The sequence below is a fragment of the Danio rerio genome, chromosome 1 (genome assembly GCF_049306965.1).
Source record: "Danio rerio strain Tuebingen ecotype United States chromosome 1, GRCz12tu, whole genome shotgun sequence".
NCBI classification, from domain to species: Eukaryota; Metazoa; Chordata; class Actinopteri; order Cypriniformes; family Danionidae; genus Danio; species Danio rerio.
Genome location: NC_133176.1, coordinates 44889251 through 44905269, shown reverse-complemented (window position 1 = coordinate 44905269; position 16019 = coordinate 44889251). Strand labels below are relative to the sequence as shown.

General features: G+C 34.2%; 1 protein-coding gene across 4 annotated transcripts in view; it reads right to left on the bottom strand.

Moving 5' to 3' along the window:
* The window catches only part of fbxo41 (F-box protein 41), a 100275-nt gene extending 85738 nt beyond the window's left edge, over positions 1 to 14537 (bottom strand). Inside the window, exons 1-2 of one of the 4 annotated variants that reach the window (XM_073953180.1) lie at positions 14459 to 14537; positions 14217 to 14360 (exon numbers count right to left, since the gene is read on the bottom strand). The gene's annotated coding sequence lies outside the window, so the exon portion shown is untranslated. Of the gene's footprint in view, positions 1 to 2633; positions 2881 to 14216; positions 14361 to 14458 lie in introns of those variants that run through there. The other 3 variants (XM_073953170.1, XM_068220877.2, XM_691106.10) reach the window with 3 other exon arrangements.
* Between the last annotated feature and the right edge of the window lie 1482 nt (positions 14538 to 16019).

Genomic DNA, 16019 nt, shown 5'->3' with positions numbered 1-16019 from the left:
TAAGGCTCAAAAATGAGTTCATCATCCGACTTGATCAGAGATCCGATGTGGCTGCAAAAGTAGAAATCAGCCACAGCCTTCAACAGAGCGGGGTGACGTGACACATAGGGAATATAATTAGAAAAAATCATCTGGTTCTGAATGTCGATTTCAATTACTTTTCTATTAATCGCCCAGCCTTAAATCAGGTACAGTAATACGTTACAATTTGATATTATCATGATATTTTGCCACCAGTAATGATAGATCACAATGTCTGCAATACTACAAGAAAACCATCCACAATATATCATGATATATGTAATTGAATGGGGAAAAAATGCCTCAAAAAGTTATAAGATGTATTTTTTTTACTATTATTTAATAATCAAACGGAATGTAAAATGACACTGTAAATTCTTTATTGCTAATTAACTATAATATATATATATATATATATATATATATATATATATATATATATATATATATATATATATATATACACACACACACATATATGAAACTCATTTCTAATAACTGATTTATTTTATCTTTGCCATGATTACAGTAAATAATAGTTGACTGGATATTTTTCAAGACACTTCTATACAGCTTAAAGTGACATTTAAAGCCTTAACTAGGTTAATTAGGGTAACTATGCAGGTTAGGGTGATTAGGCAAGTTATTGTATAACGGTGGTTTGTTCTGTAGACTATCGAAAAAAAAAAACATTTGCTTAAAGGGGCTAATAATTTTGACCTTAAACTGTTTTTTTAAAAAACAAAAAGCTGCTTTAATTCTAGCCAAAATAAAACAAATAAGACTTTCTCCAGTGGAAAAAATATTATCAGACATACTGTGAAAATTTCCTTGCTGTTAAACATCATTTGGGAAATATTTAATAAAGAAACAAATTTCAAAGGGGGCTAATAATTCTGACTCAACTGTATATGTATATAATAATGAATAAAGAGTCCACACAGGAAGTACACAAACCAGTCCTGAACATGCTTGAAATCAATAGCAGAACAGACACAGGGGACCACCAGTGTCTGAAGCTGTAGATAATACTCGCTCTCATTGTCAGTTCTCATTAAAGGGATAGTTTACCCAAACATGGAAATTCTGTCTTTATTTACTCTACCTCAAGTGTTTACAAACATGTTTACATACTGTTGAACATAAAATAATTTATTCTGGAGTATGTTGGAAACTGGTAGCAACTGACTTTCACAATATTGTCTTTTTTCTGTCAGTGGCTGCCACTTTCCAACATTCTTCAAAATATCTTCTTTTGTGTTCAACAGAAGAAAAAAACTCACAAAGATCTGGAACCACTTGAGGGTGAGTGCATTATGTGTTATTTTCTCTAAATCTCATTCTAATCATGTAATGATACAAAAAGATACAAAATTTAAAAAAAGATTCTGCATTAACAAGCATGTTCCCCTTTACTATAGTAACAGAAGTGATGTACACTCAATTTCACTCAGTATCAGTAATTGAGTATTCACTCTTGAAAGCAGCTCTTTAATACAGTACCACCACTATGTTTGTGTGAATTTTCAGTCACTGAACTGAACTACACTGAACCTCAACTCTTAAAACTGGACTGACACAGTTTCGGTTTACTAGAACTTCTATGTTAGGCTGCTTTGACACAATCTACATTGTAAAAGTGCTATTGAAATAAGCATGAATTGAACTGAATTTGTGTGTAAAAACATTTCGGCTCTCGGCATTCAACAAAAAACAATTTTATAGGTGAAGTGTCCAAAATAGGAGACTGCATGGACAAACAACTCTGCATGCATAACAATATTATAGAATAATTAAATAAATCTAAAATAATAATATTGAATTTGAAGTTTAGTAAAACTTAAATTAAAACAATGTTTAAATTAACAAGAAATTAAATTAAATCTGAAATAATTAGAACTCAAATCTACACATTGGCTATCTAGTTTGACATTTACACCAAACAATCTAGTTAGTCTTTATAACTTTTGTATCACTTTGAAGTAAAGCAAATGAAACATCAATTAAAAGAGAAAATAATACGTTTTAATTTTTAGTCAGACTGATCTTAATATTGCAATATTAAGCCATAAAATTAAGCAGTAACCTGTCTAAAGCAGCCTAGTCAGTGTAACAAAACAAAGGTAAACGCAGGTGTAAATAGCAAGCATCATGAATTCAAAGTAAATGCTTTAAAACAACTACAAAATTGTTAAACTGATTGAGTTACTGTCCACCATATCTGGAATCATCCAGACAAGAAAAAAGGCCGGCGACATTATGGTTTACGTAGGCAGCTAACTAGAAAGGCAGCTCAGTATGTTTTGAGATACAACCTATCATTTGACAGGGGATTTCTCCCTAAATAATCAGGATTGTTCTCCGTCTCAATGACAGCTGATGCGGTCGTGGGCAAACATGTCATGTAAGATAAGGGTGGAGGCACTAAATAATCAGAAATGGAGCTCATGCTCTCACTCTCCTGGGTACATAGATGTGAGGGATGATTCCGCATGCGGCTCTACCTCTTTCACATTAACCGTGGAGATGCCACAATTCATGAGACAAATAATAATAATGTCAAGCGCAATTCGAGCATGTCGGTCACGGGCATATATTTGGAGGTATGTTACCTCGCTGCAAATTCGTGCCCGACGGCGAAACCACGGTTCAGCAGATTTTCACCATTTTTCTCCAATAACGTAGGCGAGTCGCGGTACAAATCCGTCTCCTCGAGCTCACTACGTGACCGCCGTTTGATAATACCAGCAATACCAATGACAAGAAACACGTCGTCCCCGCTGTCATCATCCAAAACATGTTACATGTGTCAGAAAGTGTGCCTCTCACCTCGCAGATCTGTGCCCATTTTCCGCCCGTGCCCAGCAGCCGCTCCAGCAGGATGACGTCACGAGCGCCACTCTCTGCAGCAGAAGAGCGCGAGCGAACACGCGTCGCGTAGAGCGGCAAATGAAAAGGGGCGTGTGTGACGCGCGCCGCAACGAGCACAATACTTGCCCTACTTGTCCCGCCAGGAGCTCGGGGTTTTTGTAAGTAAGGTAACAACCGTGTTTCAGGATTGTTATTGGTGTATTTAAGGATGAAAAGCTTTGCGGATTGTTTTGAGTCCGAAAATGATGATGTAGGCAAGGCTACGCCACACAGAGTAAGATACACGCTATGCTTATTATTACATAGTAGTCATGTTAACTCTTATGGAAAATTACCAAAATATATATTTTATTGTTATCCACTCGCAATAAAAGCAGATTCAAACAGCTGTGAGGAACTGAACCACTGAATGTTTAGAGTCTGTTTGCCCATGCGCACCATTTAGATTCAAAATACAATGAGATATTGAGAAGTATTATAGAAATAATAAAAGTATAGCATATATAGTAATCTATAAATAATGATATATATATATATATATATATATATATATATATATATATATATATATATATATATATATATATATATATATATATATATATATATATAGTATTTATCCATTTAATTTAATGTTTGGATTGCATTTCTTATCTCCTGTCGCTAGTTAACACATGCATTTTTTTTCAACACATCCCATAATTTCTAAAATATCAGCCTCTACCAAATTGTAGACATGTCAATATATGGTAAAAGTACCAGACTTAATACTATGAAAAATCTGAAAATATGTATTGTAAGTGACCAATTTATAAGTGACTAATTAAAAAAAAGTAAATAAAATCTTTTTGAATACTTTTTTTTTTTTTTTACAATAAAACTAAAATCAAGTCTAGTAGTGCAACATGATGTTTGTTTGATTTGATTGATTATTTAAAACAGTCAGTCTTTAAATGACTTTGTCATTGTTTAAAACAGTAAAACATGGTCAACTGTTTGGTAGAGGGGCAGTCAAAGGGTTAAAATATTTTTCACCAAAATATGAAAGTGCATAACGTCAGAAACCTTTCCTGAACAGCAAATCAGCATATCAGAAAACATTTTACCATGATTTACAGAAGACACAAACTAAAAGTACTGCCAGGCATATTTTGAACAGAAATAATTTGATGAGACATTAAAAGGCTATTTATGTATCACAATAAAGCCCAAAAAATCATTGTCATTTTAAATCTTTAATAAACTTTGCTGTTCTTTATATCTCTATATCGTACAATGTTGTCAGCAAGTAGTATTACGTTATTTAAATTTAATAAAATGTAGTAAATTATTTGTTTATATATTTAATGTCAGAATTATTAGCTACTGAACTATTAGTCCAATGTATATTTTGTCCCCATTTCTGTTTAATGGAATTTTTTTTTTCTTATGGGCAACATTCATTAGATCAAATATAATTATTATTATTAATTAATAATTAAATGTGGAATAATATTTATTTTACTTTTCAATGTTTTTTTTTTTTTTTGCTGAATTGCTCTACTGTAATAATAGTGCTCAATTATTAATATTGGTTCCCATCAATGTTGACATTTTTTAGGCTACTTTTATTACGGAAAGCATTTTAATGTCATGATTATTTGTTGAATAGAAGATGTAAAATAATACCAATTATTTCAAACTAAATAAGAAAAGGGTTATGTTGTTGTGTCACTTTTGATCAATTATATTTGTACCTTTTTAAGAAAATGCATTTTTGAATTATACTTTTAAATGATCATATAGCATATAAAGTAATTAATAATAACAAATTCTTTAATATTATATTAGTATATATATATATATATATATACTGTAAAACCCAAAAAGTTAAGGTAGCTCAAACCATTTGAGCAAATTAATTGCAACAAACCATTTAAGTTAAAAAACTAATCCTATTGAGCACTGTGAACTTTATCCATCAGTAAATGAAGAAATTTTAGCAAAGTAAAACCCAATAAATGAAGAGAACTCAAACCAACTGTACTGTAAAACCCCATTAGTCAAAGCAACTTAAATTGTTTGAGGAAACTGATTGCTACAAACCATTTGAGTAAAAAGCTAATCTATATGACTTTTGTGAACTTACTTCCTTTAAGTTGAAGTAATGAGGTATTTAATTAACTCAACAACATCTACACTTAGTTCAAAACTCTTTTCAAATAAGTAGAATTAACTTTTAGTCAATTTTAAATTCACTACACTCATTTTAATTGATATGGTTAACTGTTGGGTTTTACAGCGTGGTATTTATGACAATATTTTTTTTCACCAAAATATGAAACAGCACAACGTCAGAAATGTTTCCTGCACAGCAAATAAGCACATCAGAATTATTTATGAAGGACCATGTGACAATGAAGCCTAGAGAAAATGCTGAAAATTGAGATTTGAATCACAGGGAAATGAAATAGTGTAGAATTGTAAAAGCATATAAGTGTGTGGAACTGCAGTGTAGAATTGTCCTGTCTCCCTAAGGGCTTCCAGAGGCTTTATGTTTGACAGCAGCTGGATACATTTGTAAAAAGCCCAGTGGAAAAGATTTAGATAGAGCAACATTACAGCCTGAAATATACTTGAAGATTTCACTTCAGAATAACATCTGCGCCATCTACTGGTTGCATCTTTAATACGCACTAGGCACCCAATTTAAATCTATCAATCTATCTATCTATCTATCTATCTATCTATCTATCTATCTATCTATCTATCTATCTATCTATCTATCTATCTATCTATCTATCTATCTATCTATCTATCTATCTATCTATCTATCTATCTATCTATCTATCTATCTATCTATCTATCTATCTATCTATCTATCTATCTATCTGTCTGTCTGTCTGTATGTCTGTCTGTCTATCAACTGTCTATCCGTCTGTCTGTCTGTCTATCTATCAACTGTCTATCCGTCTGTCTGTCTATTTATCTGTCTATCTTTCTACTATCTATCTGTCTGTCTGTCTGTCCGTCTGTATGTATGTATGTCTGTCTGTCTATTAACTGTCTATCCGTCTGTCTGTCTGTCTGTCTGTCTGTCTGTCTGTCTGTCTGTCTGTCTGTCTGTCTGTCTGTCTGTCTGTCCGTCTAATCAGCGCTGCAAATCCTCCTTTACACATGGCCCTTATACAGTTTCCCTCAGTCCCTCCGCATGTCACAGCAGTCATGACCTACCAGGAATTTCATCAGACCTTCATCAGTTCCCTTAGCTTTATCCATTCCCTTCCCAGATAACAATGTTCAGTCTTGTTATCTGCAAAGGAGCATCACATAATTGTGTGTGTTCCAGTGTCCTCCTCGAACAGCCTTTTTTAATGAGACCAGTAATTCTTAAACACCTGCTGCAGATGAAACGCTGTCGTCTTCAACGCTGCTCAATTATAGCAAGTGTTCCCCCCCAATCCTTCCATACACACATGCGCACACACACACGCGCGCGCACACATTCTCTCTACAGTCTTTTTAATTCAGACATTTCAAGAAGTGACAACCACACTATGGGCTAATTACTAGCCTGTCATCCACCTTTGTATTTTGATGGATTCCATTCATGACGTGCAGTGCTTTTCCATAGCTTTTTAGCAATAAATGCTTACTGAGGATATTATTAGCTTCTGTTTGCTTAGCAACGATAGCATGTGTCTGAAATGTGTCGCTTTTTCTGCTGTAATTTAAACACTGAGACATTGCAGACATGCAGCTCTGGAGCAAAGCAAGCAATCAGAAGGAAATCTCTTAGCATAATGTGTGTAAATGGTATGTTGCTGTGCATAATGGTAAAATGTGCATTGCTTTTTGCAGCCAAATGGAAATCAATGTACCTGCAAACCATATGCATAAGGCCTACTCACATCCTGTATTACAAGAGTACTATCAACAGGGGACAGCAAAAGCTTCTCAAAAGGGGCAAACAACAGCATGTACCACAACCACAGAATTGCTGTCACATATTAAGGCGCTAAGACCATGAAAAAAACAAGACATATGAATGTGCAGTACAGCTTTGACGCTGTGTGATCATTAACATAATCAAAGGCAGCTTAAATAAGAAGCCATTTATACAGTTTCTGTAAATAGACCTACATAAAACATTTTTTTCTGGAAAGACACCAACTAAAAGAACTGCCAGGCATATTTAGAATATAAATATTTTTAAGAGACATTAAAGGGCACGTATGATGAAAATCATCTTTTGTAAGCTGTTTGGGGTGTCATATTGTCATACAGTCATATTGGGGTAATATACACCCAATAATTCTCTTTTTTAAATTTCCTGACCTTAAAATAAGATCCAAATCCCTCCTATTTAGAGGCCGACAGCAACATGATGTAGGAGTGCTGTTTTCCCACCCACCGAATTGATTGACAGCCGCGTATTAACATGGCTCCGTAGTCATTCATTCATTAATTTTCTTGTCGGCTTAGTCCTTTTATTAAAAAAAGGGATCGCCACAGCGTAATGAACTGCCAACTTATCCAGCAAGTTTTTACGCAGCGGATGCCATTCCAGCCGCAACCCATATCTGGGAAACATCCACACACACATTCTCACACACACACACTCATACACTACGGACAATTTAGTCTACCCAATTCACCTGTACCGCATGTCTTTGGACTGTGGGGGAAACCGGAGCACCCGGAGGAAACCCACGCGAAGGCAGGGAGAATATGCAAACTCCACACAGAAACGCCAACTGAGCCGTGGTTAAAACCAGCGACCCAGCGACCTTCTTGCTCTGAGGCGACAGCACTACCTACAGCGCCACTACCTCGCCCCCTGGGCAAACAACCAGGATTAAAAGATCTGTTCAGCGCTCTGTGATCATCAGTCATCATCAAATGTGATTAAGAGTGAGTTTTACAAGTTTAAAGTGTTTTAAACAGTGCATGTTTGTAATGAATTACAGAGATGTTACCATCTTTATCACCACAGCCGCGTGTCAGTACAATTATAAAAGAAGATGCTTCAATCCCGGTTTGTGAACGTTAAATCAGGTTTATTATGTAAATTAACATAACAGATAGCCATACAGCAGTGGATATTAATGTGTATTCTGTCACATTGGCATAAACATGCACGCCGTGTGTATGTGCATGAACTTTGTAACAATATTGTGTGCAACTCATCTTTGCCGAAAGGCTTTAAATTAACTCCACAACAAATACAGTTGAAGTCTGAATTTTTAGCCCCTTTGATTTTTTTTTCTTTGTTAAATATTTCCCAAATGATGTTTAACAGAGAAAGGAAATTTTCACAGTATGTCTGATAATATTTTTTCTCCTGGAGAAAGAATTATTTGTTTTATTTTGGCTAGAATAAAAGCAGTTTTTAACTTTTTAAAAACCATTTTAAAATCAAAATTGTTAGCCCCTTTAAGCTATATATTTTTTCGATAGTCTACAGAACAGTACATCATTATACAATAACTTGCCTAATTACCGTAACCTGCCTAATTAATCTAATTAACCTAGTTAAGCCTTTGAATGTCACTTTAAGCTTTATAGAAGTGTCTTGAACAATTTCTAGTCAAATATTATGTACTTTCATCATGGCAAAGATAAATTATAAAATAAATCAGTTATCAGAAATGAGTTAAAACTATTATGTTTAGAAATGTGTTAAAAAATCTTCTTTGTGTTAAACCGAAATTGGAAAAAAAAGGGGGCTAATAATTCAGGGGGGTTAATAATTCAGACATCAACTCTATATGCAGAAACATGAATAACAACATCATTGGTGTTTTGAGCGGAAACTTTACAGACACATTCTGGAGACACAAAGACTTATCGTAAATCTTGAAAAATTTGTAAAATAGGTGTAAATTTGTAAAACAGGCTATTTCTATTTCACAATAAAGCTTCAAAAATCATCGTCATTTTAAATCTTTACCAAACTTTGCTATTCTTACCCCTATATCGTACACATTTGTCAGCAAGAAGTTTTACGTTATTTAAAATAGAAAGAAATGCAGATATAGTTGAATATTCATTTATATGTGAACACTTTTGTTGAAATTATTAGCACTCCTGAATTACAGTATTAGCCCCCCTGTATATATTTCCCAACAATTTCTGTTTAATGTAAAGAAGCTTTTTTCAACACATTTCTAAACATAATAGTTTAAATAACTCATCACTAATAACTGATTTATTTTATCTTTGCCATGATGACAGTAAATAATATTTTACTAGATATTTTAAGACACTTTTACACAGCTTAAAGTGACATTTAAATGCTTAACTAGATTGGTTAGGTTAACTAGGAAGGTTAGGGTAAATACACCAGTTATTGTATAACGATGGTTTGTTCAGACTATCGGAAAAAAAAAAAAAACATTTGCTTAAAGGGCCAATAATTTTGACCTTAAAATGTTTTTTAAAAAATTCAAAACTGCTTTTATTCTAGCCTAAATAAAACTTTCTTCAGAAGAAAAAAATTTTATCGGAAATACAATGAAAGTTTTATTTAGGAAATATTTGAAAAAGAAAACAAATCGAGGGTTAGGAAATTTGACTTGAACTGTGTATAAAGAAGTATGGGTCAGAATTTATCTTTATTCTGAACCAGACCACTTGAAAAAAAAATCTCTGGATTTATTTGTTATGTGTTGAATGTTTGTTTAATTCTTTATACTATAAAACTCATAACATTTCTTCCATTTTGTCACAGAATTTGCCATAAAATAACAGAACGAGTGGCATGTTTTTATAATTGCTTATGCAAATGTTTGCCCAACACAATATCAATGTTAAGAAATGAATATCTCAATAATCATTAATAACCCTGATTTTCAATCACTTCAAATCAGGTTCAAATGCATCACACGCATAAAGTTTGTTTTCTCAGTGAAATATTGTGGTCCAAACAATAAGCATGTATGTGCTAATAATATGACTCAAGAGGCCATTGAGCATAATGAGAGGAAAATATGAACAAAAAAGGCTCAAGTGAAGGGTGTGATTATAACAGGCACACAGTATGCATATCAGCCTAGATTAGGCACTACATGCCACAAACCACATTTCAAGGACTGTTAGCTTACTGAAGACCTTCACAGGCAGGCGATGTTTAAAACTAGCACATCAAGTCAAACTTGTGCACAAAAAAAAATCCTAGTAATCTTTATGCGTTAATGACACTGTGCAGATAAATGTGTGAAAATCACGTTCAGCAATGACAATAGTACAGACCTCTGCATTCTTAGCTTGAGCCACAGATGTTGCCATAGTAACAGAGTATATCTTATCAAGTATGGCTCTTGTGTGTATGTGTGTGTGTGTGTGCGTGTGTGTGTGTGTGTGTGTGTGTGTGTGCGATTTTGTGTGTGTGTTTCTGCAACTTATTTGGGCTTTCAGTGTAGGTATGACAACAGGCTGTTGAGTTGTTACACTGATTTGCATTTTAATAGATTTAACAGCTATGTGTTTGTTTAACCTCGATCAAAAGGATCACGCCGCAGCCATATAGCTAGAATTAAGATCAATATGGGCTTTTATGTAAACGGTAAAGACACTTGTAAACTAAAAATAGCCGGCTTCCAATGTTAGGGTGGATGTGGCTGTCAGAAGTATTAACTGTACACCAAGCCAGTAATTCTTCACACCTCTGAAAAAAATGCATCCAGTTTCGTAGTAATTCAAATATTTGCATCCCGAGGGGAACTGACTATCCCAGGCATGGGTGATTGACAGGTGTAACTGTTCCAAACCCAGGCTTTGACGCTCGTGCGATCTGCTCTGAGCTATAAGGCAACATGAATTTCACTTCCTTAGCCCTTAATTCAACAACGTCTCCATAAAACAAGACGGGTGGCCCATGGCCCTTGTTGCATATCCATACAGACTAAATTGTTTGAACCTGTTAGACTTTATAGCCCCCGCTCTGCTCAGGGAATGGCCTGGCGCACATCCCATTGTCAAATATAATGAGGGTGTTTGATGTAAGGGCAGTGTGGCACATAATGAGGTGCACATAAAAGCACATCTGGCCAATGCTGACCACTGCTAGAGCAACTCTGAGCCCTGGTGGCCTGGACATAAGATTTTGGCCCATTTTAATGGAGATCTGCAAACACTATGTTGAAATAATGTAGATGTGTATGCTGTGTTGAATTTAAAAGGCACCAGCATGTACATTCTTTAAACTTTTCATGTAATTTTGTATTATGTATGTAATTTTTTAAAGTAATTTTATATTGTTTATGATTGATTATTAATTAGATAGTTTCAGATAATTGAACAAAATGTTAAATGAATATAAAAGAACATAATAAAGAGCGTTTTTTTCCATAAAATGAATTTTATTGAGGTCCAAATCAATTGATGAAGAATTTACTCATTTATTTTTATGGGGAAAACCATTGGAATTTTGTCAGTTGTTTACTACAGAAAAAAAAATAGAATGTCGTACAGATGTTTGTTAGTTTATAATAAGTGATAGTTTCAATGTTTTGTACCCATTTATTTTATTTAATTGGAAATTATTTAATATCAAATTACAAAAAAATATTGTAAAATGTATGTATGAGCAATTCCAGCATTATGTGACATTTGCAGTAAAAACTCAAAACATAAAGTTCACAGAGAAAGTATATGTTAATATTATATTGAAACAACTGTTTATATTTCCAAAAAAAAAAAAAAAACTAACCACAGACTAACAAGAGCAGAAAAATATCAATCTGTAAACATGCTTTATACTTTGGATGAGGAAAATAAATTTGCAACATATGGATGTGACGTGACCAAAACAGTTAGCAAGTTTACAGTGAACAACATACTTTGTAGAAATTCTGTAAATGAAACTGCACAACCCAAAAGGGAAAATTCTAATCAATGGATAAGAGTTGGCCCTCTACAGGACAGAAGTTATTGATTTTATTTATTTTACATTTTTGCATTTATGAAGAAAAAGCTTTGGTATGGATGTGGCGTTATGATGTGACAGATGTGAAATTGCCACTTGTGTGAATTTGGTAAATCAAATGTAATTGCTTGAAATCATTGACAGAAACATTTTTGAGTATTTCCACAGTACTGTAAAATACATGCCTACACACACAAAAAAATGTAGAAAGGTTTTTGCTATTTTGATGACAACTTAATTTTTTTATGGCAAGGTTGACATTTGCATGGAATTACTCGTATTTGGAAATTAAAAATATGCATTACCTTATGCTTTTCAAAGAAAACCAGAAATAGAACATTCCCAAATGACCCTGCATGACACATCTCATATTTATATATATATATATATATATATATATATATATATATATATATATATATATATATATATATATATATATATATATATATATATAAAATCAATTTAGAGAAATTTTGCATTTAGTGAAAATAAAATGTGGGTGGAGTAATGTTCCGTTATCATTTACTTTAACAGATAGATAACCATAAAAATACAAGTAGAAATAATTATATTTTATAAATGTACTCACATATAAGTTACATTGAAGAGTAAGTGGTTATACTAAATTCTATTTAAATGATTAAACACTTCTTACTGAAGAATCTTTTCTAGGTGAACTATTTAGGTGTATTCTATTTTAAATTAACTATTTTAACCATTTAATTTCTCATTCTTCATTAAATCGGTTAAAAATATTAATCTTATTCATTATTTTTGTGTCTAATTTTCCACCATCTTGTATACAAATATACACTACCTGACAAAAGTCTTGTCGTCAATCCCAGTTGTAAGAGCAAAAATAATAAATTCACTTCTTGATTATTTGCAAAAGTGGCAGAAGGTAGATTTTTCTGATGAATCATCAGCATCCCAATCATCACAAATACTGCAGAAGACCTACTGGAACCCACATGGACCCAAGATCCTCACAATGTTTGGTGAAGAAAAAATCATGGTTTGGGGTTACATTCAGTATGGGGCAGTGCGACAGATCTGCAGAGTTGATGGCAACATCAACAGCCTGAGGTATCAAGACATTTGTGCTGCCCATTACATTACAAACCACAGGAGAGGGCAAATTCTTCAGCAGGATAGCGCTCCCTCTCATACTTCAGCCAATAAAATCAAAGTTCGCTAAAGCAAAAAAGTTCAAGGTGCTCCAGGATTGGCCAGCCCAGTCACCATTCCATAATACCAGAAAAATCATTCTCATAATATTTTTTATTAAGAATATCTAGTAACCTCAGCTAAATGTAACAGGATCTTTTTTAAGCTTTCAGTTGGACAATATAGCTACAAACTAATATCCCAAATAATATGTAGATCCATCAACCCGTGTGTTATCGGCTGAAATGTGGTATCTATCACTGTAGAAATAAAGATGGATGATGTATTCTTGCCTTTGGAGATCTTTGGCATGTTCAATTGTTAGACCGAGCCTGCAGGATGCTCAAAACTTTACCTCAAACATCCAGATACACTGTACTGGGTTAATACTTAACCTGTACATCCTGCCACCAGCCTGTTAAGCACAAAGAAGCAAACCCTGTAGATCAGCCCAGTGAAGGAACGGGCTTCCCTCTTAACACTGTTTCCCTCACTCAAGTGATCGCCAATGGCAGAAGGCTGACACTTCATGAATGCATTAAGCCATCAATCCAATCTACTGTCAATGCTCACTGAGAAAAGGACGAGAGGAACGGGAATGGGATCCGTCTCCCACTGACTTCTAATAGATCTGAATGGGTAGCCAACACTGAGAGGATGTAAACGGCATCTAACAAGCCGTGAACGTCAAGGGATCAAAGGTGTTCCTGCTGGTTGATGTATAGAGTACTTTGAGAATAGAAACTAGATTTTTTTTAAAGCTGTTAAAGCAATGCTCATTTTGGCTTCACAAAGCCTGCCAAGAAAGTTTCATTAGCTTAAATTTTGACAGACAGACATACAGATAGATAGATAGATAGATAGATAGATAGATAGATAGATAGATAGATAGATAGATAGATAGATAGATAGATAGATAGATAGATAGAGTTCTTATGGTTTATAAAAAGATTTGGTGAAAATTATATTTCTTCCACATAATTTATATATTATTTAAAGAAAATCCTGACTTTGACCATTAGTCTATGTGCATGACTGCATATTGATGAGACTATTAGCACCATATTTTACCATAAAATGTGACAAAATACTAGTTCTAGTTATCACGTTTTTCCGTTTTGATCCACTTATTATTTTTAGACATTGTGTTTCATGTTTTATTCATCTTGATTTATCATATCAGTTATCTTGTGTGTTTTTTCTGGTTAAACTGACATGAACCGTGGAACTAAAGACTGGGACTCACCAAGCCGATGATGAGCAGTTGAGTAGTGTTGTTTGGTGTTTTCCACATGTTGTCTCTTGTCGGACTTGGACGAAGATCAACAAATTCGGCATGTTCAATCGGCATCAGAGAGTGTTCTTATTGGCTGTTCAGGTACATACAAATCTGAAGCAATGAAACAAAACAAACGAGCAAAGTGGAACACAAAAGCTGGCAGCCATTTTGTTGCATTTCTTAAATATTTGCAAACAATATAGATATACATTTAAAACTATTCCCGCATACCACACATGCGCTCCTGTGTGAATCTCGGTTGTTTGCATGCACGTCAATAACATATGCACTGCTCATGCGCCGTGAAACCGAAGTAATAGTCTTTTGTGCAGAGGTGTCGGCATGCAGCGAGTTTTGCAAGTTGACAAAATTAAAGTTTAAGGAATATGATAATGCATTGCTATAAAGCAGAAAGGAAGGATGAAGAGTCCGGGAGCTAAGACTTTATAACATTAATTCTCAGCCATGAGTCGGATCTAAAACAACAGATTTTTTTTTAATTGAATTGAATTAAATTGTCATAATATTCATGCAAAGGTTTTCTTAAGTGATCTTAGCATATCACTCCAGTTGTTACATGGTTTTCCAGTAACATTTAGGATTTATTTCTGCTTTTTATTCAGAATAATAATTTTATAATAATATTAATATTATCAAAGATAAATAAATTGTTATATTTATTGAAAAATAAATATTACAAAATAAAGGGGAGGGGTGTATGGGGTGGTTTGCCCAGGGTGCCATTTAAACTAGAACCGCCACTATTTATGGACAGAACCAGATTCAGCAGACGCAGTGACAACATTTGACGTCAGCTTGATGTCTATGTTTATGTTCATGTAACACATAGCATAGCACGTAGACATAGCTTGGTGTGTCCAGGGCTTTATAGTGTTGACTATGTTATTAGAGTCGAGTATTTTATTACAGTATGGCAATACAAACAGTCAAGGTCAGGATTATCAGTGAATTCATTCATTCATTTTCCTTCAGCTTAGTCCCTTTATTCACCAGGGGTAGCCACAGCAGAGTGAACTTATCCTGCATATGTTTTACGCAACGGATGCCCTTCCAGCTGCAAACCAGTACTGGGAAACACTCTCACATTCACACATATACACATATACTGACCCAGCTGGATCTCGAGCCAGCAACCTTCTTGCTGTGAGGCGACAGTGCTAACCACTCAGCCGCCGTGTTGGCTGATTATTACTAAATAGTACAATAAATTTCAATTTGTCTTCCCTAAACTTTACATGCCCAGAACACTTGGAATCTATGCCATGTGTCACATAGGATCATTCGTTGATACAATTGGTTTTTTTTTAAAAGCTTGATGCTGATTGCTACTCACTGTCATTTTAAGAACAAGCTTAATCAGGATTCTTTTATTATTATTATTTCTCCTGTTGTGGTTGAAAAACAGAAGAAATTGCATATGGCATCAGAAAAAGCACCAGGGTTAGTAAACTATGACTGAATGTTCATTTTGAGCTGAATGATCCCTTTAACAGACCGTTAGCTTTGACAAAAGTCTTTGATTTGTCAGCAAAATGAAGCAGATTAAAATCAAAGTTGTGAAAAATAGCTCAAGTGCCCTCGCCGATAGAAAATCTCACATCTATCTAGGTGAAGATTGTGTTGTGCACAGGGAGTGACCATGTCTTATATATATCCTAATGTAATTTCAAACAGACAGCAGTGTAGCCAAATCTCTATCGGAAACACTTCCTCTCAGTAGTAAATGCCGATAATTACTGTAGAGAAGAG